The following is an 8,030-nucleotide window of genomic DNA, read 5'->3' as shown; positions in this document are numbered from 1 at the left end:
GGCAGGATTTGGGGTTTTTGGATGGATGCATAGTATTCAATTGTGTGTGTGTTTGTGTTCACATGCATGCACAACACCCACATCTTCTTTATCCATTCATCTCTTGGACATCTAGGTTCTTTCCATAGTTTGGCTATTGTGGACATTGCTGCTATAAACATTCGGGTGCACGTGCCCCCTTGGATCACTACGTTTGTATCCTTAGGGTAAATACTCAGTAGTGCTATTGCTGGGTAGTAAGGTAGCTCTATTTTCAACTTTTTGAGGAACTTTCATGCTGTTTTACAGAGTAGCTGCACCAGCTCGCACTCCCACTAACAGTTTAGGAGAGTTCCCTTTTCTCCACATCCTCACCAACATCTATCATTTCCTGACTTGTTGATTTTAGCCATTCTGACTGGTGTGAGGTGGTATCTCACTGTGGTTTTGATTTGTATTTCTCTCATGCTGAGTGATTCTGAGCACTTTTTCATATGTCTGTTGGCCATCTGGATGTCTTCTTTGCAGAAATATCTGTTCGTGTCTTCTGTCCATTTCTTGATTGGATTATTTGTTCTTGGGGTGTTGAGTTTGATAAGTTCTTTGTAGATTTTGGATATTAGCCCTTTATCTGATAAGTCATTTGCAAATATCTTCTCCCATTCTGTCAAATGTCTTTTAGTTTTGTTGACTGCTTTGTTGTGCAAAAGCTTTTGATCTTGATGAAGTCCCAATAGTTCATTTTTGCCCTTGCTTCCCTTATCTTTGTTGATGTTTTAGGGGGAAGTTGTTGCCTGTGTTCTCCTCAAGGATTTTGATGGATTCCTATCTCACACTGAGGTCTTTCATCCATTTTGAGTCTATTTTTGTGTGTGAAATAAGGAAATTGTCCAGTTTCATTCTTATGCATGTGGCTGTCCAGTTTTCCCAACATCATTTGTTGAAGAGACTGTCCTTTTTCCATTGGATATTCTTTCCTGTTTTGTCAAAGATTAGTTGACCATAGAGTTGAAGGTCCATTTCTGGGCTCTTTATTCTGTTCCATTGATCTATGTGTCTATTTTTTGTGCCAGTATCCTGCTGTCTTGATGATGACAGCTTTGTAATAGAGCTTGAAGTCTGGAATTGTGATGCCACCAACTTTGGTTTTCTTTTTCAACAGTCTTCTGGCTATTTAGGTTTTTTTTCAGGTTGCATATAACTTTTAGGATTATTTGTTCCATTTCTTTGAAAAAAACTGATGGTATTTTGATAGGGATTACATTAAATGTGTAGATTGCTTTAGGTAGTATAGACATTTTCACAGTATTGGTTCTTCCAATCCAGGAGCACGGAACATTTTCCATTTATTTGTGTCTTCCTCAGTTTCTTTCATGAGTACTTTATAGTTTTCTGAGTACAGATTTTTATTTTTATTTTTTTATTTATTTTTTTTTAAGATTTTATTTATTTATTTGACAGACAGAGATCACAAGTAGGCAGAGAGGCAGGCAGAGAGAGAGAGGGAAGCAGGCTTCCTGCGGAGCAGAGAGCCCGATACGGGGCTCGATCCCAGGACCCTGAGATCATGACCCAAGCCGAAGGCAGCAGCCCAAACCACTGAGCCACCCAGGCACCCCCTGAGTACAGATTTTTGCCTTTTTGATTAGGTTTATTCCTAGGTATTTATGGTATTTAGGTATTTAGATATTTGGGTGCAATTGTAAATGAGATCAACTCCTTAATTTCTCTTTCTTCTGTTTTGCTGTTGGTGTATAGAAATGCATCTGATTTCTGTGCACTGATTTTATATCCTGACACTTCACTGAATTCCTATATGAGTTCTAGAAGTTTTGGGGTAGAGTCTTTTGGGTTTTCCAAATCAAGTATCATATTATCTGCAAAGAGTGAGAGTTTAATGTCTTCCTTGATGATTTGGATGCCTTTTATTTCTTTTTGTTGTCTGACTGCTGAGGTAAGGACATTTAGTACTATGTTGAATAGCAGTGGTGATAGTGGACAGCCCTGCTGTGTTCATGATCTTAGGGGAAAAGCTGTTTTTCCTCATTGGTAATGATTTCTCTGTGGGTTTTCCATAGATGGCTTTTATTATATTGAGATATTACCTTCTATCCCTACACTGTGAAGATCAAGAAAGGACACTGTATTTTGTCAAATGCTTTTTCTGCATCTGTTAAGAGTATCATATGGTTCATGTTCTTTCTTTTATTAATGTATGTATCAAACTGATTGATTTGTGAATGTTGAACCGAACTTGTAGCCCAGGAATAAATCCCACTTGGTTGTGGTGAATAATCATTTTAATGTACTGTTGGATCGTTTTGGCTAGTATTATGGTGAGAATTTTTGCATCCATATTCATCAAGGATATTGGCCTATTATTCTCCTTTTTGATGGGGTCTTTGTCTGGTTTTGGGATCAAGGTAATGCTGTCCTCATAAAATGAGTTTGGAAGTATTCCTTCCATTTCTGTTTTTTTTGGAACAGTTTCAGGAGAATAGGTATTAATTCTTCTTTAAATGTTTGGTAGAATACCCCTGGGAAGCCATCTGGCCCTGGGCTCTGATTTGTTGGGAGATTTTTGATGACTGCTTCAGTTTCCTTTCTGGTTATGTGTTTCTTCAGGTTTTCTATTTCTTCCGGATTCAGTTTTGGTGGTTTATATGTCTCTAGGAATGCACCCATTTCTTCCAGATTGTCAAATTTGCTGGTCTATAGTTGCTCATAATATGTTCTTGTAATTGTTTGTATTTCTTTGGTGTTGGTTATGATCTCTCATCTTTCATTCATGATTTTATGAATATGAGTACTTTTTTTTTTTGATAAATCTGGCCAGGGGTTTATCAATATTATTAATTCTTTCAAAGAACCACCTCCTAGTTTCATGGATCTGTTCTACTGCTCTTTTGGTTTCTATTTCATTGACTTCTGCTCTGATCTTTATTATATCTCTTCTCCTGCTGGGTTTAGGCTTTCTTTGCTATTATTTCTCCAGTTCCTTTAGGTATAGGGTTAGGTTGTGTACTTGAGACGTTCTTGTTTCTTGAGAAAGTCTTGTATCACTGTATATTTTCCTCTCAGGACTGCCTTTGCTGTGTCCCACATATTTTGAACCATTGTGTTTTCATTATCGTTTGTTTCCATGAATTTTTAAATTTTTCTTTAATTTCTTGGTTGACCCATTTGTTCTTTAGAAGGATGCTGTTTAGTCTCCATGTTATTGGGTTCTTTCCAAATTTCCTCTTGTGATTGAGTTCTAGCTTCAGAGCATTGTGGTCTGAAAATACACAGGGAATGATCCCAATCTTTTGATACCAGTTGAGACCTGATTTAGGACCCAGGATGTGATCTATTCTGGAGAATGTGCCATGTTCACTGGAGAAGAATGTGTATTCTGTTGCTTTGGGATGGAATGTTCTGAATATATCTGTGATGTCCATCTGGTCCAGTGTGTCATTTAAGGCCTTTATTTCTTTGTTGATCTTTTGCTTGGATGATCTGTCCATTTCAGTGAGGGGGGTGTTAAAGTCCCCTACTATTACTGTGTTATTGTCGATGTCTTTCTTTGATTTTGTTATTAATTGGTTTATATAGTTGGCTGCTCCCATATTAGGGGCATAAATATTTAAAAATTGTTAGATCTTCTTGTTGGACAGACCCTTTGAGTTTGATATAGTGTCTTTCCTCATCTCTTATTAATAGTCTTTGACTTAAAATATAATTGATCTGATATAAAGATTGCCACCCCAGCTTTCTTTTGATGTCTATTAGCATGGTAAATTATTTTCTACCCTCTTACTTTAAATCTGGAGGTGTCCTTGGGTCTAAATGAGTTTCTTGTAGACAGCACATTGATGGGTTTTGTTTTTTTATCCATTCTGATACCCTGTGTCTTTTGATTGGAGCATTTAGCCCATTTACAATCAGGGTAACTATTGAGAGATATGAAATTAGTGCCATTGTATTGCCTATAAGGTGACTGTTATTGTATATTGTCTCTGTTCCTTTCTGGTCTACTACTTTTCGGCTCTGTCTTTGCTTAGAGGACCCCTTTCAGTATTTCCTGTAGAGCTAGTTTGCTGTTTACAAATTCTTTTAGTTTTTTGTCCTGGAAGCTTTTTATCTCTCCTTCTATTTTCAATGATAGCCTTGCTGGATATAGTATTCTTAGCTGCATGTTTTTCTCATTTAGTGCTCTGAATATATCATGCCAGTTCTTTCTGGTCTGCCAGGCCTCTGTGGATAAGTCCGCTGCCAATCTAATATTTTTACCATTGTATGTTACAGACTTGTCCCGTGCTGCTTTTAGGATTTTCTCTTTGTCACTAAGACTTGTAAATTCTACTATCAGATGATGGGGGTGTGGACCTATTCTTATTGATTTTGAGGGGGGTTCTCTGCACCTCCTGGATTTTGATGCTTGTTCCCTTTACCATATTAGGGAAATTCTCTACAATAATTCTCTCCAATATACCTTCTGCTCCTCTCTCTCTTTCTTCTTCTTCTGGAATCCCAATTATTCTAATGTTGTTTAATCGTATGGTATCACTTATCTCTCAAATTCTCCCTTTGCAGTCCAGTAATTGTTTGTGTCTTTTTTGCTCAGCTTCTTTATTCTCTGTCATTCGGTCTTCTATATCACTAATTCTCTCTTCTGCCTCATTTATCCTAGCAGTAAGAGCCTCCATTTTTTATTGCAACTCATTAATAGCTTTTTTTATTTCAACTTGGTTAGATTTTAGTTCTTTTATTTCTCTAGAAATGGATTTTATTTCTCCAGAAAGGGATTCTCTAGTATCTTCTATGCTTTTTCCAAGCCCAGCTAGCAACTTGATAATTGTCATTCTGAACTCTAGATCTGACATCTTACTAATATTCATATTGATTAAGTCCCTAGCCGTTGGTACTGCCTATTGTTCTTTTTTTGAGGTGAGTTTTTCCACATTGTCATTTTATCCAGTTAAAAATAGATGCATGAGAGAACAAAATACTAAAAGGGTAGCAATGATCCCAGAAAAATATACACTAATCAAATCAGAAGATACCTGAAATCAGGGGGAGAAGAAAGGAGAAAGAAAAGAAATATATATATATTAGACTGGTGAATAGAAGAGAGCCACACACTTGATTTTTGGTTGTATTTTGGTCTGTTAGAAGAAACTGGCTCTCAAAATATTAAAGAAAGTAAAATTTATATATATATATATATATATATATATATATATATATATATATACACAATATGCAAATCAAAAATAAAGGTAAACACGATGAAGGGATGGAATGTGACTGTGAAGATGAAAATTAAGAAAGATTCTTAAAATGGAATTTGATAATAAATTGGTTGAAAAAAGAAAAAGGAAAGGAAAGAATGTGATCAGGCTGGGGACTAGAACAAAACCATGTGCTAGATTTAGGGTATATTTTGATCCTTTAGAAGAAACTGTATCCCAAAATTTTAAAGAAATAAAAACTTATATGTATATAAAAAAGAAGGCTAAATACATTGAAGGGATAGAATATGACTATATGACTATAACAATGAAAATTTTAAAAGGTTTTTAAAAAGACATTGATAAGGGGCACCTGGGTGGCTCAGTGGGTTAAAGCCTCTGCCTTTGGCTCAGGTCATGATCCCAGGGTCAAGGGATCGAGCCCCACATTGGGCTATCTGCTCGGCAGGGAGCCTGCTTCCTCCTCTCTCTCTCTCTCTCTGCCTGTCTCTCTGCCTACTTGTGATCTCTGTCAAATAAACAAATAAAATATTTTTTTAAAAAGGCATTGATAAGATAAAATAGTTAAAAAAACATTAGAATAGGAAAGAGGAAAAAATTTTTTAAATAGAATAAAAAAATAAAATAAAAAAAATTTAACTTTGAAAGTCTAAAGAATCAGGGGGAAAAGGCCACAAATTCCATATGCTATATTCCCATATTTCTGAGGTTTTTTGCAGTTCTCCTTGATCGGTGAACTTGGTCTTGGCTGGATGTTCTTGTTGATCTTCTGGGGATGGGGACTGTTGCATTGATTCTCAAATTTCTTTGCTGGAGGCAAAGTTGCACGACCCTTGCCAGAGGCAAGGCTGAGTAATCTGCTTGGGTTCACTCTCGGGGAGCTTTTGTTCCCTTAATGGTTTCCATACAGCTTTGGAGATGGAGAATAAAGATGGTGGCCTCACAGTCTCCAGCCCCATAGGAGCCAAGAGCTTGGGTCCCCACTCCTCAATGTGCCCTCAGAAAAAAGCCACCAATCACTCCCGTCTCCCTTGTCTCTGGCTGCACTTCATGCTCACCCAGCCTACGGCCAAGCATTTCTATCTCTGGTGCACGGCTCCATTTGGAGTCTCCAAACCCCACAGATTCCTGGAGCACACTCCTGCATCACTCCTCCTAAAGGAGGAAGGAGGGGTTATCCTCAGATCTACCACTGATGGGGTCACTGCTTGAAGAGCAGTGGCCTGAATGTGTCTTGGATCATGGTTTGAGGTAACCCTGAGCTGAGAGCCCACTCCTCCTCTCTGTCTCTGCAGCCGGCTTCCCTGCTTCAGTACCTGAGGACTCTGCCATACTCCAACACCGCTGGTCTTTTTGTGACCCCACGGGTCCTGAGACCACATTGTCTCAGCAAGGGCTCCAGCCCCCCTCATAGCCTCTGGATTGATGTCCCTCAGTGGAGCAGACTTCTAAAAGTTCTTATTTTGTGCTCTGCTGCTTTGCCATTTGCTGGGAACCAGCCCCTGCCCCATGGTCTATGTTCCCGTATATTGCCTCAGATTCACTTCTCTGCACGTCCTACGGTCTAGAAAGTGGTCACTTTTCTTTTCCTAGAATTGCTGCTCTTCTTCTTTTCAATCTCCTGTTGGGTTTGTAGGTGCTCAGAATGATTTGATAACTATGTAGCTGAACTCCTGGGACCTGATGGATGATATTAGGTCTACTCCTCCGCCATCTTGCTCCTCCTCCAATATCCTTCCTTTTCAAGGCTGAATGATATACCATTATGTGTATATGCCACGTTTTCTTCATTCATTAATTCATTGATGGACACTTGGACTGCTTTTACCCTTTTGACTATTGTGAGTATGCTGCTATGAACATAGGAAGACAAATATCTGTTTGAATTACTACTCTCAGTTCTTTCAGGTATATACTCTGAAGTGGAATCTTTGGATCACATGGTAGTTGTACATTTAATTTTGGGGGAAGCACCGTATTGTCTTCCAGACCAGCTGTGCCGTTTTACATACTTCTAGCAATGCACAAGGGTTCCAATTTGCCCATAACTTCACTAACACTTATTTTCTGTATCTTCTTTGTTAGTTTTATAAATATGTTGTAAGTATTTAGCTTAGTACCTCTCCCATAGTAAGCTATCATAAGCATTTATTGAATTCATGAATGCTATTGTACCTTCTTCAGTTCATTGATATTTCTGTTGATGTAACAGAGTGTTTTTAAAGATTTATTTCTGTTAGAGAGAGAGCACATATGAGTATAAGCAGAGGGATGGGCAGAAGCAGAGGGGTAGGGAGAGAATCCCAAGCAGACTTCCTGCTGAATGTGGAGCCTGACGTGGGGCTTAATTTTACGACCCTGAGATCCTGACCTGAATTGGAATCAAGAGTTCGATGCTCAACTGACTGAGGCACCCAAGTGCCCCAGCAGAATAATTTTAAAGTGTGGGGCTCATGGACTTCAGGTATCAGAATCACTTGTAGGGCTTGTAAGAAGTCAGATTCCCAGGCCATATTCCAATTCCATTGGAATTCCCCAGTCAGGCCCTGGGGAATCTATGGCGGTAATGGCATCTCCAGTGATGTTGATGTGCAATAAAGTAAGAAGCAGTGCTTTTGACAGGCTGTAAAAAGGCAGGATTTCTCTTTTCTAAGTCTCTGGCAACTTCCTGTGATAAACTATAAAAGTTTCCTTTTTTTTTTTTTCGCTTCTGACATTGAATTCAACCTCACAAGAGCAAGTTTTGGATGAATGTTTTCCCGTAGATGTATCCTGTGTATGAGAGTGTTAGATGCTTACCTATGTGACAGCTCATCG

Source organism: Mustela lutreola, chromosome 3 (genome assembly GCF_030435805.1).
Source record: "Mustela lutreola isolate mMusLut2 chromosome 3, mMusLut2.pri, whole genome shotgun sequence".
Classification (NCBI taxonomy): Eukaryota; Metazoa; Chordata; class Mammalia; order Carnivora; family Mustelidae; genus Mustela; species Mustela lutreola.
This window is presented reverse-complemented; position numbering follows the sequence as displayed.